General features: G+C 40.0%; 1 long non-coding RNA gene and 1 pseudogene across 1 annotated transcript; both read right to left on the reverse strand.

Annotated features, from left to right (window-relative positions):
• Positions 1–3,178: 3,178 nt before the first annotated feature.
• On the reverse strand, positions 3,179–5,286 carry LOC112167207. Its single transcript, XR_005799504.1, has 3 exons — positions 5,119–5,286; positions 3,580–3,635; positions 3,179–3,339 (listed from the first exon to the last, which is right to left on the reverse strand). It is a non-coding gene; the product is annotated as an uncharacterized LOC112167207 (long non-coding RNA).
• Positions 5,287–12,388: 7,102 nt separating this feature from the next.
• LOC112203697 lies at positions 12,389–21,386 on the reverse strand (annotated as a pseudogene).
• Between the last annotated feature and the right edge of the window lie 214 nt (positions 21,387–21,600).

The raw sequence follows: 21,600 nt of genomic DNA on the forward strand, positions 1-21,600 counted from the left end.
TCTCGTCTTCTTCAGACTTGTCAGCCTCTACTGTGCTAGATTCCTCACTCTTGTAGTAAGGATCAAAGGAACTGGATTGATGGCTGAGCGCAGCCACTGTTCGGTGTTTCCCTGGGATGTATGTCCCATTTAAGGTGTTTTTCATAGCGTCCACCTCCCTAAGCAAGTGCTCGAAACTTCCTACTTCTGTGATCAGTTCCCCCATGGAATTGAACATGCTTCCATGCTGTTTTTTGCATTGGCGGGGCTCTAAGCCTTTGATTGCCAACTTCACCAGTTCTTTCTCCAGCAGAATCACGTTCAACTTTCCTTTCTGGATCTGAAAGCGCTGAAGGTACGTGACAGCAGATTCAGTTGACTGCTAAGCAATCTGAGTGAGTGAAGCCAGATCTACTTTCGGCTCGATAGTCCCGAAGGTTTCCTTGAACAGCTGCTCGATCGCGGGCCAACTTGCAACTGATCCCGGTTACAGCTTAGTGAACCAGGTGAAGGCAGCCCCCGACAAAGAAGTGGCGAAGATCTTACATTTCAGACTGTCATCGTTCTGGTATTGGCCACACTGTACTGGAAATTGACCAAATGGGCCGTGGCACTTTCGACTTCCTCTCCCAAGAAAGTAGATAGCGTGATGTTCTTATATCCTCTAGGATAAGGTGAGTGCATAATGTGCAGTAGGAAAGGCCCCTGATAGGCCTCCTCCAAGTTAGGCCTCTGGTTCGCGGCCCTAATCATCTCCTCTACCTCTTCTCTCCTTATGTACCCGGGATCCGGGGGCGGAGGAGGGACCTGGAATATTGTTTCACCAACTGGCCGGATCAAGGGTGGCGCCTGTGATGTTTGACCAGTGCACGATATGCCACCTACACGAGCCATCTTGGGTTGGGCTGACGTTTGCAACGTAAGTCCTGCTGCTGTTTGACTCTTCGTGGTCGTGGTGACCTTCGCTGAACTTCCAGCATGGTCAACTCCTAGAGATTCTTCGAATACGCACTCGTATCCATCGCTGTCGTATTAGGCAGCTACGACAGGCTCAAGGTCGATTCCCCTGGTGCTATTTAAAGTCCCGCTTTTCTGCGTGACCGTTGGTGCCTTATCGACTTTTTCACCGATCCTCAGAGTATTTGCCTTACTCCTGGCCGACGTGGTGGTTGTAGCCGGAATGTGGGTTGCCGCGCCGCTACCGATGACTTTGTCTCAAGCATTTGGCAGTACATACTTGCTAGATATGGGGGACTGACCTAGAGAGCCCAGAATGGCGCTAAGATCTCCCAGAGCTTTATTCAGAACCTCTTTAACCTGGTCTAAGTCAGCTCTCTGCATGGCAACCTGGGTTGCGAGATTGGATCCCTCATTTTTGATAGCTACGACATCTGTGGCGATGTGTTTGCTTGCGGCCAACAACTCTTCGTGGTTCTTCTGCATTTTTTTGTTCATGTCATCCAATTTCCCTTGTGTTTGTTGTGCCCCTAGCTCAAGCCCCTTAACCGAGATCGTGAACTCATCAAGCAGTCGGCAGTCCTCCGCAAGGGCTTTTTCCATCTTCTCATGGTATGCGGCAGAATTCTGTTAAGCCGCTCTTCTATGGTCGCATTCTCTGGAACGGGAATAGGCACAAAGTCAATAGTTGTAACCGCACTCACGGCTACCTAGGTGATGCTAGGCGCATCGCTAGCCTCATTAGGGTGGGCGGCGGGAACTTTCTCGCCTTCAGTAGTAGGATGTCGATTTCCTCCTTGTTCAGTTGACTTCTCTGTCGATGGAGGGTGGGGAGAAAATCTTTGGATTACATGTTCTTCAGAAAGACCACGACAGTCTGCACGTGAGTGCGGTATGTAACTAGAGGTCTTGTGTTTCGAGCAGTTAACGTAAACCTTTTGATAAGGGTTTGCACTTAACTTCCCAATGGCTGCGATCGCAAAGAAATGCTATGCAGTATGTCCCACTGGGCGTGCCAAAATGTTTGGATCCAATTTTGTTGCAGCTGGTCAACAGTCTCTTTTCTGTGCGCGGGAGTGCCAGCACTGTCGGGTGCGGTCGTCGGGGATGTCCCTTGACCTGACTTCTTTCAGGTGATTGTGGACGAGGAGAGCACCAACCTTGTAGCTGGATTCTTTGTGCCTCATGGTGAGGACTTTTGCTAAGCTTCTTATAATCACACAATCGATACTCGACGTCGTAGATCGAGCAGAGCGAAAATCACTGGGAAGTGGGGAGAACTTGCTAAAGCGTGACTTTAGCTTGGCTGGTTTGCCAGGGCGTTACCCTTGCTTGGCTGGTTCCGTAACCGTTGTGGTCGCTGAACTACGGTTGGCTCCCGAGGAGACTAGAACCGAAGCACGTTGACAGAGGATTTGGTGGCACTGACAGTCGGCTCTTGAGGATTCTGGGACTGGAGTGTGGTCACCGGTAAGAGAAGGAGAGGGGTTGCTCTGGAGAGCACTACTACACAAAAGGCTTCACACGACGGTTTAAAACTGTCGTCTCACATTTTGCATTTCCGTGGTCTATCGAGGCGTCGTCTGATGAAACGTCGTCAGATGACGGTTTTCAACCGTGGTATACCGATCATTGGGTCGATGGTTTGCAGCTAACTCCGTCGTCTGATGGATCGGCAGATCTGTCGACATGCTGTCGACAGAAATTTTCCGTGGTGTGACTTTTATTCATACCACGGTTTTATTTTTAAAACGTTGTGCAAATTGTATTCACACGACAGTTCTTCCAGCATAGATGTGGTGTGACGATTTAAAAATTCAGTGCATATGTGCTTTCACACGACAGATATAACTGTAACCGTTGTACTGTGATATTTGAGACAATGGTTTTTGCCAATACTTGTTGTCTATGTGTGTATCTAACAATGATATCAACAAGAACCGTCGTGTGAATTGTAGAAATTTTGTTTGATTCCACCCTATAATCCTCATCAAACGACATATTTTTCATTTTTCCTACTGTTGTTTGATTCGGTAATGGTAAGATTCAAATTAAGCTGAAACCAAAAATTGACCAAATAAATAGTAATTTTCTCATAATAAATAGCTATTACTAGCGAGATAGCCCGCGCAATGCTGCGGGTTTGTTTGCTTGCTAAATTTCACATTCAGTCTTAACAAACGTTGAACATTTACATACTCTAAAACAGTGCACATTTACATATGCTTAATAGAGTTTTGCATTTCTACTTGAAAGAAGATAAGGAGCGAGCATTTTGTGAAGTCTGCAGATCTGCTCTTCTTGGTTAATACCCTTAAATTCTTCTTCGAACTCCTCTAGATTTGCAGACTGCATAAAGGTACAAAATAGACAGCAAATCTCGAGCCCACTATCCGTCTCTTCCTACCACATTCAAAGGGAACAAAGATAACATTACGTGCCATGGTGGGAAATGTAAAACCAAAAAAAGAAGAAGGAAGATTTCATATGTAATAGTGTCTGGATTCTTATATAAGTTAATGCTATTTGCTTGAACAAAAACAAAACAATGAAAGATAATACTGTTGTCAAGGTCTACCACATCAAGAAAACTTGATACCAAGAACAAATGAGAAACAAAATTCACAGTTCAGAAAGGAATACCCCGAGCATTACTTCAATATGCCATGTCCTCTTCCTTTATATTTGTGTACACTTTCCTGCAAATAAATTTGTGACCATTGTTAGCAAACTTCACATGACCGAATCCAAAATTTATTTCAAACGTATAAGGACTTGGAGAATTTATGTAACAGAAATTTTTAGAATGACAAAATGGCCTGGTGTTAAATGAGCTGAAGATATAAGAACAATATACACAATAAATGACTCATTTTCCAAACAAATCGATGAAATAATATCCAAATTTTAACAATGATATTGCATAAACAAGGTTATAAAATTTTAACAGGTGACCTGGAATGATAGTATACTGATCACTAAGCTTGCTGCACCAAAACCAAGGGCATAACATACAGTCATCTTTACTAATCAAACTCTAGCCTAATCTAAGGAAGAACAATTATGAAATCAAACCAATATAGGTATCATCTCCCTTTTATACATTCTACTAAATCATGCACTAAAGGGTTCCTGAGTAGGTTTTATTGAACCTACCTGCTGTATGGTTCCTGACCTTTGTCTTCATATAAAATAAAATGGATTATATATGAAGATACAAAATAAAAGATTCATATGCCCTACTGATCACAAAGGAAGATGGATACGAAAATTAATATGTGTGTGTGTGTGTGTGTGTGTGAAGATATTAAAGTTGTAGTCCACATACAGAACTGGGGAGTCTCCGTGTTTGGAAGTGAGTAGTCAATACTTATGCATCTCAATTTGCCAAGGACAAGGCAACATTCTTGGAAGCTTGCACTCAAAAGCTTGTGGTTGGCGGAATGATCACCACTTTGTACACCAAAAATACTCTCTTCTGACTTTGATGTTCTAAAATTAACAAATGGGGTTTAAAGTTTAAACTATGATCACACGAAAAAAAAAAAAAGACAAAAACAAAACCTTATATAATCTTCATAGAACTTGAAAATATAACATGGTGATGAAAACCTTGGGCCGCGAAATGGTTCAACATCAACTTCAAACTCATTTTGGTCTTCTTTAAACTCAATTCCATAAGCTCTCATACTTCTAACAAATCCTATCTTGTAGAAATCAGGATATGCTGGCTCTAACTATAGGCATGCTAAATTATAAGGTGCACGAGACGATGGATCACCTAAAAGAACTTCAGATAATGTTCACAAGCTTGAATCGAAAGTTTGAAACTGACCTTGGTTCAACAACCTGAGCATGTAAACTTCCTGAGTAACTCAGATAGATATCTGCACAGAAAATTAATCACAACAATCAGTTATGCAAGAAACCAATTAAGCTCTCTTGTTTGACAAAAATCAACACTACTGCAACTAGAAAGCATCAGCAGTTCTTTGAAGGCATGAGCAGATGAAAAAGAGTCTAGCAATAGTGTCTAGCTGGTGAAGGTTGTATTAGATATTCACTTCACCAAAAAAAATTAATTATAGATTTTCAAGAGAGCATATTTTCAGCAGCAAGCAAATCGATATTTATTTTTTCTGAACTTCAAACAATAGAACATAACGATGCAAATCAAGATACCACCAGTATGCCTCCTTATTCAGCCTTTAATTCATCCAACCAGTTTTCTAAAATATTCAAGCCTCTCTTCTCTCTGGCTTCCACCGATAAGCTCTCCAACCTGACAAAAGCACAACCACAACATACTATATAACAGTATCAATAAACATGAGCCTCGTCTAAAGCTCATTCACGACCTTTCCCATTACATATAGACATATATACAATACGATGTCAAGTATAACCATGGGAAAATATAGACCATGCTGGACCTAACATGGGAACATATAATGCCACAAATGACATGAAATTAGCTTGAAAGTGGCATGATATATAGAACCTCGAGGCTTGGATAATCGTAGAGATTAGTTGATGAATTGTGTTGTTGTCTCTTGTTACTTGTTGTAGCCTCTATATATAGGCTACCAAGCCATAGTGGTTGGCCTTAAACAAATCATGATGGGTTTTCCATCGAAGCACTAATGGAATCATGATAGGTTTTCCTATTAAGCACTAATGGAATCATGGAGCAGTTAATGGAATTATGGAGCACTAAATGGAATTATGGTGGGTTAGGCACTTAAGCACTAATGGAATTGAAAATGATGAGTTTTGGAGTGGTTTTGAGTCACTTTCTGCGTCTTGATTCCTTCAATTATATCTCCACCAAGAATTCAGAATGGGCCTTCGACTTCTTCATATCAAATGATCCACCATGAGTGTAGATCATTCTGGTAAAATTTCAGAGCTTACTTCCATGTGGTTGGGCCGGAAATGCTGCTGGACTCCTTACAGGTCCAGTTAGAGGTGACAAACGGGCCGACCCGGCCCATTTTAAGCGGGCCTAGTCGTGCTTCGTGCTGTGCTTGGGCCGGCCCATTTATTATCGTGCTGGGCTCGTGCCGGCCCATTTACTTAAACATTAAGCCCGGCCCGGCCCATGGCCCGAGCCCATATTGTGCCGAGTCAATAACGGGCCGTGCTCGTGCCCACCCACTATAAAGCACAATTTTAAAATCTTAATTTGAACAAATAAAAATTAATTTTATTTAACTATTTAGAAAATTAAAATAAATTAAGTTCTACAACGTTTTTCTTAATCTTAGCTTTTTAAGATTAAATTTCTAATAATTTTTTATATTCCACTATAAGAAAGAAAGAAGAAAAAAAAACTCAAAATATATTGTTTTTAGTTTATTATTGTGAGATTAATCTTTATTAATATAATGAAGATTTAGTATCTATTATTCTTTCCTTCATTCTATAGTTGTATTATTATGAGATTAGTCTTTATTAATAAACAAATATTTAATATTTAGAAAAAATACTTATGTCAAAACAAGGATATAATGTTTTGTTTCATTATTTTGACAATATAAAAGAAAGCATTGGTGGAATTGCCATGAGATTTTAAATAAAAAGGTCTCATATTCAAATCTCATCATTGCAGTTTTTTAATATTTTTAAAAACAAAATGAAATTTTGTGTTTGTAACGGGCCGGCCCACAATATGTCGTGCTCGGGCCGTGCCGGGCCAGGCCAACGGGCCAATATTCTTAGGCCCAGTCCGACCCGTTATTCTAACGTGCTCGGGTCGTGCCTGGCCACTAACGGGCTTGGGCTGTGCTGCGCCGCTTTTAAGAGTGCCGGGCTCGTGCCATGCTCGTGCTTAGCGGCTCGTTTGCCACTTCTAAGTCCGGTTTTCCAGTTTTGTCTTTCAGAAAATTGGACTGATTGTTTGAAGGTTTTTCACTCCAAACTAGCTCTTCCACTATTCATAAGAAATTATCCTTGGGATGTCTATAATGAATCTGGAAAGTTTTAGCTCATTTGGATTTTGTTTGTTTAGTCTTCCGTCCCTCCTTTCTTGTTTAGCTCGGTTTCTCCTAGCCGAAGTAGGAAAATGTGCTAAAGTTGACTTTTCATTTCCATGCTTCCATCATTTCCTTTTCTTGTAGCTCGCATAATCTTCCATAATTCTGCAGGTAGGCTTTATTTAGCCTCTAAATAATATATTTCGAACTTGTCGACAATATATAGCTTGAGCCACTGACATTGGCTTAATTTCTCCAAGACACGCCTTGTCAGGCCAAAATGCTCATTTTGAGTTCAAACAGAGATCACCAGACCCAGGAAGTGGCAACGAAGTTCTTGACTCTTGCCTCCATTGGATCAGACCACAGCGTTGTTGTCAATCTCAGGCTGCACTCGACGAACTCCGATCAGTCCATATCGAGTTCTGACCAAGCAATCTTATACCAATAAGATTGGGACTAACCCATTTATTCAAGTCCAAGCCCAGTTTGGGCTCCTAACTCCTTTGGTTCCGGTAGGCCCAATCAGTTCCAGTCCGACCAATTCCAATACCAAGTTGATTACAGAATTTGGCCGGGGGAGGGAAAGAAAAAAAAAATCAAAGTAAATTAGATTAGAAATTTTATCCTTGTAACGTCGAGCTTACTCTCCCAACAATTTGGTCCATCCAATTAATGTGATGTCTAGGCCAAAGATCGAATAAGAGAAAGGTAACCGAAAGGTTGGAAAGTGAGCATTGCTCTACCAAAATCTTAACCCTTCTTAACTGGTCACATTAAAAGGAGTTACCGAAAGGTTGCGCAATAGGCAACACCCAAGGATCGGATTCCTCTTCTCTTTACTTAGTAGGTATTGAACCATGGTTCTCGATGAAGTACTTGCTGATTCATCCCACACATCAGCAACCAACTCTGAATCTTCTTCTCAACATAAAGGGCAATCGTCATCCAATGATCATGGCCTTATTGCTCCAGAAAAATTGGATAGCACCAATTTTATTTCTTGGTCTAAACATGCCAAGTTGAACATCACCGGCTGAGGTAAACTTGGCTATCTCACCAGCAAGAAGAAAGCACCATCTGAAGAAGAAGATGAGGAGGGTTATGAAATTTAGGTTGAAGAAGACAGTCTTGTTCAAGCATGGCTCCTCAACTCCATGCACAAGGATGTCAGAGGAAATTATGAAAGCTTGGAGACAGCTAAAGAAATTTGGGATGCTGTGAAAACTACTTTTTCAATAGCTCAAGATGATACAAGAAACTATGAGCTGCAAATTGCTTCTATTTCCACTAAACAGAATTGAGCTCCACTTCATGGCTATTACAGCAATATGAAGAAAATATGGTAGGAGCTTGACATATTAGATCCTCTCCGGCTCAAGGATGCAGAGTTTATTGCTTACATGGCAGAAAGGGTTAGTAAGCACCGTGTCTACTTCTTCTTGGCAGGTCTTGATCCACACCTCGATGGTGTCAGAAGTAGAATTCTGAACACAAAGCCACTACCCTCTATTGAAGAGACTTATTCTCAAGTCAGTGTTGAACATAACAGGCTTCAAAAAATGATGTCTGAACAAATTGTTGAAGGATATGCCATGCACACTCAATACCAGCCACCACATGTTTGAAATTCTCAGTCTCCGCCATCTGCCTCCTCTTGGAAAGCACCCACTACAAGACCTATGAAATGCACTCATTATAAGTCTTAGAAGCATACTGTGGATAATTGTTTTCAATTGAAAGGTTATCCAGAATGGTGGGAGGAGCATGTTGCCTGTCGTAAGGAAATCCAAGCGAAAGAGGCAAAAGGATATCGGCCCAAAGGTAAACATAAGGCGGCCCTTCAGATTGCCTTATCAGCTCCGGAAGAACCAACTGAAGGTGATTACACTGGTGGCCCTGCCCTTGCTTTCATGACTAATTCAGGTATACTGAGTTCCTCTCTGTCTAGTGTTTCTGACTTTAATTGGAAAGATATGTGGATAATTGATTCAGGCTCAACGGACCATATGACTAATGACTCTAGGAACCTTCAAAATTTGACCCCAGTTCACCGATCTGGGGTAACCAATGCAAATGGTGTTTCCTTTCCTATTACTAGTGCTGGATCTGTCATTTTGACAGATTCTATTACACTTGATACTGTTTTACATGTGCCATCATTGTCACATAACCTTTTATCTGTCAAACAGATAACTAAACAGTTATATTGTTGTGTGATTCTTTACCCATGGTGTTGTATATTTCAGGACATCCTAACATGGGAAATCATTGGGCGTGGTATTGAGAAGGGGGGATTGTATTACATGGAAATGACATCTGCTGGAAATCGTCGTGTAAGTGAGGTGAATCAAGTTCAAAAGCATTCGTCTACTGAAGCAAATATCTGGTTGTGGCATAAAAGATTGGGACATCCATCTTTTGGTTATCATCAAAATCTACTACATTCATTGTTTACGCATCATAAAGCCTCAAACTTTAAATGTGATACTTGTATTTTAGGCAAGAGTCACTGTGTAAACTATCCTTTGAGTTATAATAGAAGTATTGCACCTTTTGATTTGGTTCACTCTGATGTTTGGGGGCCATGTCCAGAATGGTTTATTCTCTTCATTGATGATTTCACCCGCATGAGTTGGATCTATTTGATGCGACATAAGAGTGATGTGTTCTCTGTGTTTCAGACCTTTCATGCCATGATCCTTACCCAGTTTCAAACTCCCATTAAAGTTTTCCGCTCAGATAATGGTGGAGAATATGTCACACATACCTTCCGCCAATATCTCAACACTCATGGAATCATACACCAGACCACCTGTCCTAATACACCTCAGCAGAATGGTGTGGCGAAACGCAAGAACCGCCACATTCTTGAAGTTGCCCGATCCATGTTACTTGGAGTTCATATGCCAGAGTATTTCTGGGGTAATGCCATCCTTACTACTGCCTACCTCATAAATCGACTTCCCACACAATCTCTCCAAACCTCTCTTGGGGAAGATAGTCCACCACCAAAAACACCTATCCAAGCCTTGTCTAAACACTTACCTTTACCACCTACCCATGCCCTTGATCCAAAGATTTTTGGTTGTGTAGCTTATGTACATATCCATCGAAACCAGAGGACTAAGTTGGAGGCTTGTGCTGAAAAGTGTGTCTTCATTGGTTATGCTTCTACTCAAAAGGGATATCGGTGCTTTAATCCCATCACTAAACAAACATATGTTACTATGGATGTCACGTTCTGTGAACATGATCTCTATTTTGCCCCGAAGACTCCTCTTCAGGGGGAGAATCATGATGTAGAAGAGCAGCCTTCAGATAAATCTTTCCTTTCGAGATAATAGACAATCAAGTACATAGTGACAAATTACCAACTACAGGTGCAAATTCACTAGATTCTGCGATAACTGAGAGTAACAATCACTCACCAGTATCAGAAGCTACAGACACAGACAGCACCCTCCCCCCTTCTACTACTACATCAACTCCAATGCCCCTTCAGGATGATCCAAAGGTAATTACTGACCCTGCCTTCCAATCCCATGATAATACAAATGTTGAACATTTCCCTGAAATAGGACCAAGTAACACCACCAGCATGTACCAATTGCCATTTCGAAAAAATAGAGGTCAACCAAAGGCTTAATATGAACCAGATCCTAAAGCCAAGGCCAAATATCCCATAGGAAATTACATATCATCCCATAGGTTATCCAAGTCATATGCGTCTTTTGTGTTTCATTTATCTGCTATTGTCATTCCAAATAAAGTGCAGGATACTCTAGCAGATCCTAAGTGGACTAAAGCTATGGAAGATGAAATGGAAGCCTTGCAAAAGAGTCACACATGGGAACTAGTGCCAAAACCCGCAGGGAAAAGAATAGTAGGGTGTAGATGGATATATACATTGAAGTACGCAGCTGATGATACATTGGATAGATATAAAGCCAGGTTGGTTGCTAAAGGGTATACTCAGACATATGGTATTGACTATCAGGAGACTTTTGCACCAGTGGCCAAAATGAATACTGTTCGAGTGCTACTATCATTAGCAGCTAACCTAGACTGGCCTCTGAAGCAGTTTGATGTAAAGAATGCCTTCCTACATGGAGACTTGAAGGAAGAAGTCTACATGGATCTACCTCCTGGATATTCCCTACCTTCACAAACAGGAATGGTGTGCAAGTTGAGAAAGTCCCTTTATGGACTAAAACAGTCCCCCAGGGCATGGTTTGGGAGATTCAGCCAATCTATGAAACAGTTTGGTTATAAACAAAGCAACTCTGACCATACACTGTTTCTGAAACGCAGAAAAGATAAACTTACTGCACTTATCATTTATGTTGATGATATGATTGTGACAGGTAATGACCCAGAAGAAGTCAAGAAACTAGAAGCACATCTATCATCTGTTTTTGAGATGAAAGATCTTGGAGGACTTGGGCATTGAGGTGGCTAGATCAAAAGAAGGCATTTCCCTATCTCAAAGGAAATATGTGGTTGACTTACTCATAGAGACCGGTTTACTAGCATGTCAACCAGCAGATACACCGATGGAGCAAAATCACAAATTAACAGAATATCCAGACCAAGTGCCTACTAACAAAGAGAGATATCAAAGGTTAGTAGGCAAGCTCATTTATCTTACACATACACGACTTGATATTGCATATGCTGTAAGCGTTATAAGTCAATTCATGCATGCACCAAGTGAAGATCACATGCACGCGGTATATAGAATTCTGAGGTATTTGAAGACAAATCCAAGTAAAGGGATCATGTTTTCCAAGAATAGCCATACAGACATAGCAGGATACACAGATGCAGATTGGGCTGGTTCTATCATTGATAGAAGGTCTACTTCAGGTTACTTTACATTTGTGGGAGGAAACTTGGTCACATGGAGATGCAAGAAACAAAAAGTGGTTGTTAGATCCAGTGTAGAAGCTGAGTATAGAGGAATGGCTCATGGAGTATGTGAAATGTTATGGCTTCGTCATCTAATGAAGGACTTGGGATTCAAACCCAAGTATGCTATGAATTTGTATTGTGACAATAAAGCAGCCATTGATATAGCACACAATCCAGTTCAACATGACAGAACAAAACATGTTGAAGTTGATCGACATTTCATCAAAGAGAAGTTGGAGTCGAAAATCATCAACATGCCACATGTACCTACTGAAGATCAACTTTTAGATATCCTGACCAAAGCTGTTTCTGGAAAAGTATTCCACAGCTCACTAGACAAGTTGGGTATGCGAGACATCTATTCTCTAACTTGAGGGGCAGGGTTAAGTGAGTTGTAGCCCACTAATCTTTCCAGCTGCACATCAGCTGGAACACACTAATCTTGACAGGGTGTAAATGTAAACTTTCCAGCTATAATGCTGATAGTATAATCATGTAGGAGCTCTATAAGAGCAGGATTGTATCTCAGTTGTAAGTGTGATTGAATAGAGCAAATACATTACCAGTCTTGACAATATCTACAGAGAGGGGGACACAAATCCAGCTAAACAAGGCCAAGAAAGTTCAAGGCAATGTTGGGGTGGTCTTTGAGGATTCTTCGTGTTCAATAAGCATAAACTTGCTCCCGAGAAGTAGTTCATATATGAGATGAAAGACTACTGATCAACCAAAGCTCAAAGCCTACTGTTTAGCAAGGTTTCGAATGACGTATGGAAGAATGCCACCATGGTCAAAATATGCCAACTCAACCTGCAGATCCAGTGACATCGAGTTCAATTGTTGTACAACTAAAATAACAATAATCACAGTTATTCTACTGTATCAGTATGTCAGTGAGTTAGAAACTCCTCAATCAATGAGGTTACCGAAGTATCTGAATCACATGAACTTAAGCAAGATGATCACCTGAGTGTCAAAACGGAGTGTGCATGTGAAGGATTTGCCTGTATCAGTTGTGACGTCCCTGACATCCTGGCCAGGCTTTATCTCACTAACTTTACTAGGAAGGTCAATCGTGTAGTGCTCATGACCGGTCAATCTGAGGGTTCCTGCATCCTCACCTGGCTTGAAACATAAGGGAATGATTCCCATCCCTACCAGATTGCTACGATGAATGCTTTCAAAGCTTTTGGTTATAACTGCTCTCACTCCCTGATGCAGAAGATGCTTTATAAGGGACAAGACATTCAGATAGAGAGGATCTAGCTAGGCGATTGATCATGAAAGAACAACTTAATTACTAGTAGCATTGGACCCTTGGCAGGCCAATCTCGAGCTCTGCCACATCCATGCGTACTCTGCTCCAGCTAAGACAACAGTTTCCTGATCAGCAGCCTTGTAACTCTGTAAATGAATGGCTCACATGATTGAGCAATATACAACCAAGGAGAAAGCTGCACAAAACATTAATTGTGGAACTCACCATTGCTGCTTCATACACATGAAGTTTCTCCCCCGTTGGAATGTGAATTGTTTTTGGACCGACTTCCCCATTCAATAATTTGTTCAGAATGCGGATATTGGCAAAGGTACCCCGTACCATTACCTCATCATTTCCCCGTCGACAACCATAAGAATTGAAATCTTTGCGATCCACCCCAAGCTCACGGAGATACTGTGCAGCAAGGCTGTCATTGTGGATGGTACCTCCATGAGAAATATGATCTGTGGTTATACTGTCGCCTAAATACAGCAAACAATATGCATCCTTTACGCCACGAGGACCTGGTAGTTCCATGCTCATGTTCTTTAAATATGGGGGCTTGTGAATGTAGGTCGAGTTTGCATCCCAAGTATAAAGAGTCGAAGAAGGGACAGAGAGCTCATTCCACAAACGGCTACCCTTTGTAATGGCCTCATATGTGTTCTTAAACATATCAGGTAAGACAAGAGATTGAAATACCTACGTACAAATCCACATTACATTTAAAATTCAGAGGCATCCTTTCATTGGACAACTTGCACAAAACTATATATCGGTTATATAAAACATTTCCTATTCATAGATCTGTGCCTGTCTTTATACAGTTTAATACAAGACTATCTATTTTTGAAACAGGAATTAAAGTCGTAGATCTTCTCGGAACTAATATTATACCTGTGCAATTTCTTCATTACTAGGCCAGATATCCTTCAAGTACACACTCTTCCCATCCTTCCCTTTTCCAATTGGCTCTTGATCGAAATTAATGTCAACCTGTAGGCATCAGAAAAGATTCATAGTTGATTAGACAACTCTAATGTAAACTCAAAAATGAAGCATTTCTTCTCCCAGGCAGTGTGAATGAGTAGAGCGGTGCCTGCTGGGAAACTTTCATGCATAATTTGACGACAAGAAAAGAAATTGAGGCTTGCACCCAGCAGGTTTTGTCCACCAAATCCATATGAACTTAAAGCTATATATTTATCCCATTCAAACCAGCAGTAATTTATAGTAATTGTCAAGCAAGAGTATCTTGATCACATCCGAAGATTTTCATCATAGAAGTGATAAAACAAAAGTATCTATATTACCACAAAACACATACCGTGCCAGCAAGTGCGTAGGCAACAACCAATGGAGGCGAAGCAAGATAGTTAGCTCTTGTTAACGGGTGAATACGACCTTCAAAGTTCCGGTTTCCAGAAAGAACAGCTGCAGCAATGATGTCTACACAAAGCAACCATGAAAAGACATAAGTTAGGAAAGGGGAAAGGAAGGAGGCCCTCACAGATGACAGGGACCTCAAAGTTCAATGAGAACTTCAAAACTCAAATCCCCTCCTCCCCAAGATCGCTGACACAAAGAGTCAGACATGACAATATCAAAAGGTCTAACCTTTTAATATTACAAAGAGCCACAAAAGATCAGAAGAGTGAATGTGTGATTCATACATTTCTCTTTTACTACAAATCATAAATACATGAAGTAAACTATAAATACAAATACTAACTAATTGCACTTCAAATTCAAGTACCATAAACATATCACACCAACTTTTTACTAAGCTATATTGAACTGAATCAGTAGACTGAACTACCAGTCCAATTTCCGATGAACTCTATTACTTTTTGCTTGGATATATAGAATTATAGATGTAAACTGAAGTGAACAGTAACATTACAGGAGACCAGGACTATAAATCAGATAAACATTATTAATGATCACAGATATAGCAGATATGAGTTGGAATGAAACAATGGGGGGAATGGGGAAGTGTATCATCTTGCCGTATAGGTTGTCAGAACTCACTTTGAATCCAACTTTGCTATTTAGGCATGCATGCCAATCAGCCTTCATGTCCTTTAAACTCGGTCATGAGGTCTATAAATAAGTATATAATAATTAGATTGTAAATACAGAATAATAGGTGGATTACATATATAGAACATATGTTAATATAAAAACCTACCGTTTTGGTCCTGAAACACAGGGTTCAACATCTGCAAGGTCTAACTGTAGATGAGATGTGTAATCTGTTTCTTGTTGAGGCTGACTACAAATCCCCTAGATGTTAGACCAAGACAGCCATTTTATGTTGTCCTTATATAGATTGAACGGAAATGAACAAGAACTTTACCTCATTGTAGTCGATGAACATTTTGTTTGCCCTCAAGTATGATTCTATCATTGCAACCTAACACATAATCAATATAACATCATACAAGTCGGTCCGAAATTATACTACTCTCTACAATTTTTAACCAAAAAATAAGAGAGGAGTCGTCTCACCTTCTCATCACTTCTTCCAGTCAGTTTAAGATACTGCAATGTAACATGATCTACAGGAAAGAAGCCCATGGTTGCTCCATATTCAGGAGACATGTTTGCAATTGTGGCCCTGTCAGCGAGTGATATTTCACCCATGCCCTCACCTGCATATATTTACATGTTGAAAATATAGTGTTTATGGCTATGTGTAGTGGTTAAACAGTTAACCTTCAGTTCATTATTAAATTTGAGCTTACCATAGAACTCGACAAACTTGCCAACAACACAATGTTTCTTCAACATTTGTGTCACAGTTAAAACTAAGTCGGTAGCAGTGACACCTTCACGCAGTTGCCCAGTAAGCTTGAACCCAACAACACCAGGTAAGACCATGCTAATGGGCTGGCAAATTTGGAAGTCAGAATGAAATCTCTTACTAATAAGTCAAAGTTTTAGTTATGAGTATTCCATGCAAAATAAAATCGAAGGTGTATGCAGTCGTAAACACAGACAAGACTAACTGGATCGCATCTCATAGTATAATATAACTATGGTCTTTGAGTTGTGACGCAGTCGGAAAGATCACATAAGGTTTACAAGCAATAAACCTATAACAAAGATTCTAGAGTCCACCAGAGATAAAAGAGATCAATCTCAATTTAATTGATAATATGATAAAAGATAGGTTCTGCAGCTGTTTAAGGTTGCTTAAATAAGAGAAAAGAGTCCCTAGCTAGGGCGACTAACAATGAAACCCTAAAGTCCATGGGTAAAAACGAAAACAATCCAAAATAAACTAGAAGGGAAAATGGTCCGTACGGTACCCCGTCTTTGCCACCTTATAACTTTTGGTACCTGAACTTCAAAAAATATCAATAAGGTACCTGAGGTTCTTTACTTGACCGAGGATTGGTACATATGGCCGTTACCTCCGTTACAAAAGTCGTCAACTGAAGGGAATTATCGTCACTTCAGGGCTTTCATTAATTTTTTTTCTTCTCTAAATATATTTTTCCTCTAACTGCAAAAAAAAATAAAAATAAAAAAAAAAAAAAAATAACCACCACACCGTTTCCCCTTCCTCTGTTTCAATTCAATCGTTCCTTCATTGTTTTTCTTATCTGTATTCTGTATCTTTAATTGAACCTACTTGTGTTAATTGCTGGGTATGGTTATAAATTGAAGCTCTATGATTGTTTTTATGCTTGTACTGGTTTCAATGTTAGCATTTGCAATTACTGAATCAGATCAACTTGTTAATGGTGTTCGTTAAGAATCCTGCTAGAACATGGAATGATATGGATTGTTGAGGACCTGAGGCTAAATATTTGTTAAGTTATTGAATATCAATTGTCATGGAATTGTAACCCGTCAAAGTCCAAAGATTCAATCTGGGTACCTTGGAAAAAGGAAAAACATAAGGGTTTTTTTTTTTTTTTTTTTTTACCATCTGGGTATTCACAATTCTGTGTTCTTATTATGAGTTTTGAGGAAAAATTGAATCTTAAAGCTTTTTCTCATCTAGGTTTCGAGAAAAGTTTGAAGATTGAAACTTTTCTCATCTGGGTTTTGAGAAAAGTTTGAATCTTGAAGCTTTTCTCATATGGGTTTTGGAGTATTTTCGACCCGCTAATCCACCACCAGTCACAAGCGAGTGATTAACACTCTGCCGGTGACCGCGACACCATGGATGGCGGCGATGATGGGTTTTTTGCACTGCTTCATTTGGGGCCCGGGTCAGTCTCGATTTCCTTGACGTTGCCTATGCAAACGTCGGCAGTGGTGAGATCGACATCGGAGCAAAATGCCCGACCCATCTGATTCTTCTTTCTCCCTCTTTTTCATATCAAAGATCAAAGAAAAATCTCTCCATCAATCACACCCATTACCTGAGCCTTAGTCGAACAAAGCTTTCCATCAATCACGCCCAAGACCGAATCATAAAAACCATGGCCAGTTCAGAATTGTATTGTAAAACAATTAATTGTTTTCAAAGATTGAGAAGCACAGTAGAAACGTTTTGGAAACCCAGATTCCAATTCAAGCTCAGATCTTACATGCAACAATCTCAAACTCTTCACCATAATCACCAACCACAAGTAGCTTTACATGAGCGTATCAAAACTTGGACTTTGATTACAACTGAGGTGGGACGAATTGGAATGGAATTGGGGAAGAAAACCCAGAAAAGCAAAGGGGGAAGAAACCCAGAAAGATAAGAAGAGGTTTGGAATTTGATGATTTGGGTGTGTATGGATTCTCTCTCTCTTGACTGAAACTTGAAGAAGATGGTTCAAAGTTGAAGTGAGGAAAGAGAGAGGTTCAATCCTTGTTGCTGCTGCTAACACTCAAAGATGTTGAAATGAAGAAGAAGAAAGAAGAACTGATCAACTGACGATGAATTTTCTTGTAAATATATATATATATATATATATATATATTTCTTTTGTTTTTTTTTTATTATATGAAAAAAGAAGAATTAATAATAAATAAAAGAATAAAGGGTAAATTGGTCATTTTAAGTTCAAAATATGATAGGTGGCAGCTGTCGTAACGGAGGTAATGGCCATATGTACCAATCCTCGGTCGAGTAAAGAACCTCAGGTACCGTATTGATATTTTTTGAAGTTCAGGTACCAAAAGTTATAAGGAGGCAAAGACGGGGTACCGTACGGACCATTTTCCCAAACTAGAAAACCAAAACTATGGAAAATTAGAAAAACTGCGTTTTGAGGCCCTAAACAACCCCGAAAGCCCGAAAAAGGCCACACGTCGTGGCATAGAGACGAGTTTTGTTCCTGGCGCGATTCCCTTTCCGGAAAGCTATGGCACGTCCCAATCGGACACCGAGCTATGGCGTGGCTACTAGTAACTTTTCGTTTTCCCCCCTTTTGCATGATCAAGCTGCTCTTCGAATTGGACTGTCATCCGTTCTGCATCAAGTGTAACAAATGAGACAGCACCTGCAGTTTAATTACTAAATTAATATTTTTGTGATAAGAGAAGGCAGGACTATACAATATAGTGAGGCACTTCATCGGACAGGGTGAAGAAGATAAGAAAGACTAAAGACAGTTCATATTATTGTCTCATATATAGCTAGATACAGATGTACGTAACTGATAAGCAATAAAAAAAATATATATGCACATAAGAAAAATTTTAGAAATACATGAACAGATGAACCTCTTCCAGTGCCCCACATTCCATGCATCTATGGATCGTGACAATGAACTATGTACTCTCTTCACTTTATAGATAAACTATCTTCATTCCACTGCAGGTTAGATCCATTAGACAAATATGATGATGACTCACCTGCAGTGGAATGAAAATTATAAGTAGTTTACCTGAACAAGCATTGTTGCCTCAGCTTCAATATATTCCACCCATTCCCCAGCCAGCAACTCCTAACCCATCAATCATGGTTGTGTGGGAATCGGAAGGGGCGGAACTAGAATTTAAAGTTTGGGGGGGTCCAAATAATAAATCAAAATAAAGAAACTTGAAAATAATACTTAGAAGTATAATCAGTTAAGTAAAATCTTTCCTTTCTGATATATTTCATAACTTTTCTTTAAATTTTGGCTGGTTCTTTACTTAAAGATGCTTACATGCAGTAACTTTATTAAGTTTCTCCATTGGCCATTGCATGGATTCAGATTGGTGGGAGGGGTCCAATCTAGTTAATTGCATCAAATTTCCTTCTAGTTCTTTGGGAGTTAATGAGTGTTAATTGCATTAGATTGTGTTTGAGAAAATCTTTGGGGGGGGGGGGGGGGGGGTCCGGACCCCTTCTACTACTATAGTAGTTCCGCCCCTGAATGGCGGCCGAATCGGTACCAACCACGCTATCAGGGTATAGAATTCCATCAGTTTCGAAAACAACCCTGGCAAGGTATTCCAGATTAACCTGCAAAACTCAGACAACCAAAATTTCCAATCCATAAATTTCAATAAATGAACAATGTGAAATTACATGATATACGCTTGAAGCAAACAAGGTCTACCCTACAGAGAGACTCGGGGCAAGGACAATGAACAAAAAAATCAAGGTGTCAATTTGGAAAAAGAATATGTAAATAAATATTTTACTTGAAAAATGCCTTAAGCAGCAACTCAACAACCAACCTAAGAGGTAAACAATAGCAGTAACCTTACAAACAAGTTATGTACCTGATGGACAATTCCAGAACCAGAAGGTACTACAAGCATGTTATGGAATGCAAAAGATCCCCATTTAAGGAAAGCAAATCTCTCTTTATTTCTCTGAAACTCTCATTCCATAATTTCCTGTAGTGCATCTACAGTTCTTGCTACATCAACTGTAACCGAATGATCAACAACAAGGTCTACAGGAACCTGATGAAAGTTTATCAAACTCCATGAAAATAAACAATTGAAAATGATTGAGAAAAACAAATAGTTGTAACAATGTAACCACAAAAAAAAAAAAAAAAACCAACGAGAAAAACGTATGTATACATGGCAGGCTTTTATTATCTTAGACCAAATATTCGTTTTTATGGTTATGACAGCCTAAATCCTCATAGCCAACTAATAATGGCGTCTGTCTATGGCAGGAAAATTACATAAATACCAATGGATTTATCTTGTTGGGATCATTTCCAAGCTCCTCCATGGCATCCCGGATACATGCAAGGTCAATCACTGCTGGTACTCCAGTGAAGTCCTAAGCAACAAACACAATGCCTTCTGAAAATTGAACACGTACTTCTGAGCTATTTAAAACCATAACCAATCACTGAACACAACTATTAACCTGGAGGAGAACACGAGCAGGCTTAAAGGGTATTTCAACTTGCTTTGGTGATGTATTCTCCCAATCAGCTATCTTTTCAACATCTTCCTTGGTAATTTGGAAGTTGTCACAGTTACGGATTGCACATTCCAAAAGTATCTTTATTGAATATGGAAGCCTGTCTGCAACACACAAGGAAAGGCAAACAACCACTTCATCGGAATACAGGATTATCTAAGTTACTAACTCATGATGATTCTACATAATAACTGATATTAATTGAAACATCCTAAAAGAAATTTCAATTTTTATTTCATTATAAAAACCCAACATCTGCATACCAATTCTTGGATCATTTAGAGCAGGTAGACTGTAAAATTTTCCGAATTTGCCACCTCCAGGCTTTGGGAGACTGTTTAATATTCCCTCAAAAGCATGTTGAGAAGCTGAAGAGAGTAAAAAGGAAAGAATGATAAATCACAATGTATATTTTCAACTCTTCACAAGTATGATAGCACTAATTTTTTTTTTATCCCACCCTAAACTCCATCAACCCATAGGCCCGTGAGATTCGAATCCATGACTTCCACGATGTTGGTTGCACCAATAACCAACAGTCACAGCTCACTGACAAATATGATACACTAACCAATCCAACATAATATGTAAGAAAAGAACACAACATAGTATGAGACCATGTTATATCCTATTACATATATACTACATTTTCTAAGCAACCAAACAAAGACAAACAGTCACTTGCAACACAATAAAGAGAACACAAAATTGTATACCAGTGGCGGCCATGTTTCGCCGGAAGCGGTGGTGGATGAGTGGTGGGGCAGTTGTTTGATGAGCAAGGAAGCTAACCGGAGATTTCCAATAGAGTCGGTGGTTCAGGAGCACGGCGGAGCAGCCCAGAGACGCGCGGAAGAGCGGACGAGAAGCTGAGAGCGCGGTGCAAAAACGACGTCGGTGAGATTATGGAGAGCGAGGAAGAGAGAGGCACTCTGGAAACAAACATGTTAACGTGGCCAGTGCCCAGCATGTACACTGCTTCGTTTGTTTGGGTTTTGGTGAAGTGTCCCACGATGATGACGAAGGAGAAGAAAATGTGGCGGGGTTTTAAGAAAGTGGCATTTCTGTAAATACAAGAGGCGTGAGGTGGGCTTCTGGTGACATTTGGATGAAGTGGAAGAGGCCGAAAGAAAACAGGAAAGTAGCAGAGATGCACTTGGTGTTTGTAAGTTTGTAACTATATG

This window comes from Rosa chinensis, chromosome 5, assembly GCF_002994745.2.
Source record: "Rosa chinensis cultivar Old Blush chromosome 5, RchiOBHm-V2, whole genome shotgun sequence".
NCBI lineage: Eukaryota > Viridiplantae > Streptophyta > Magnoliopsida > Rosales > Rosaceae > Rosa > Rosa chinensis.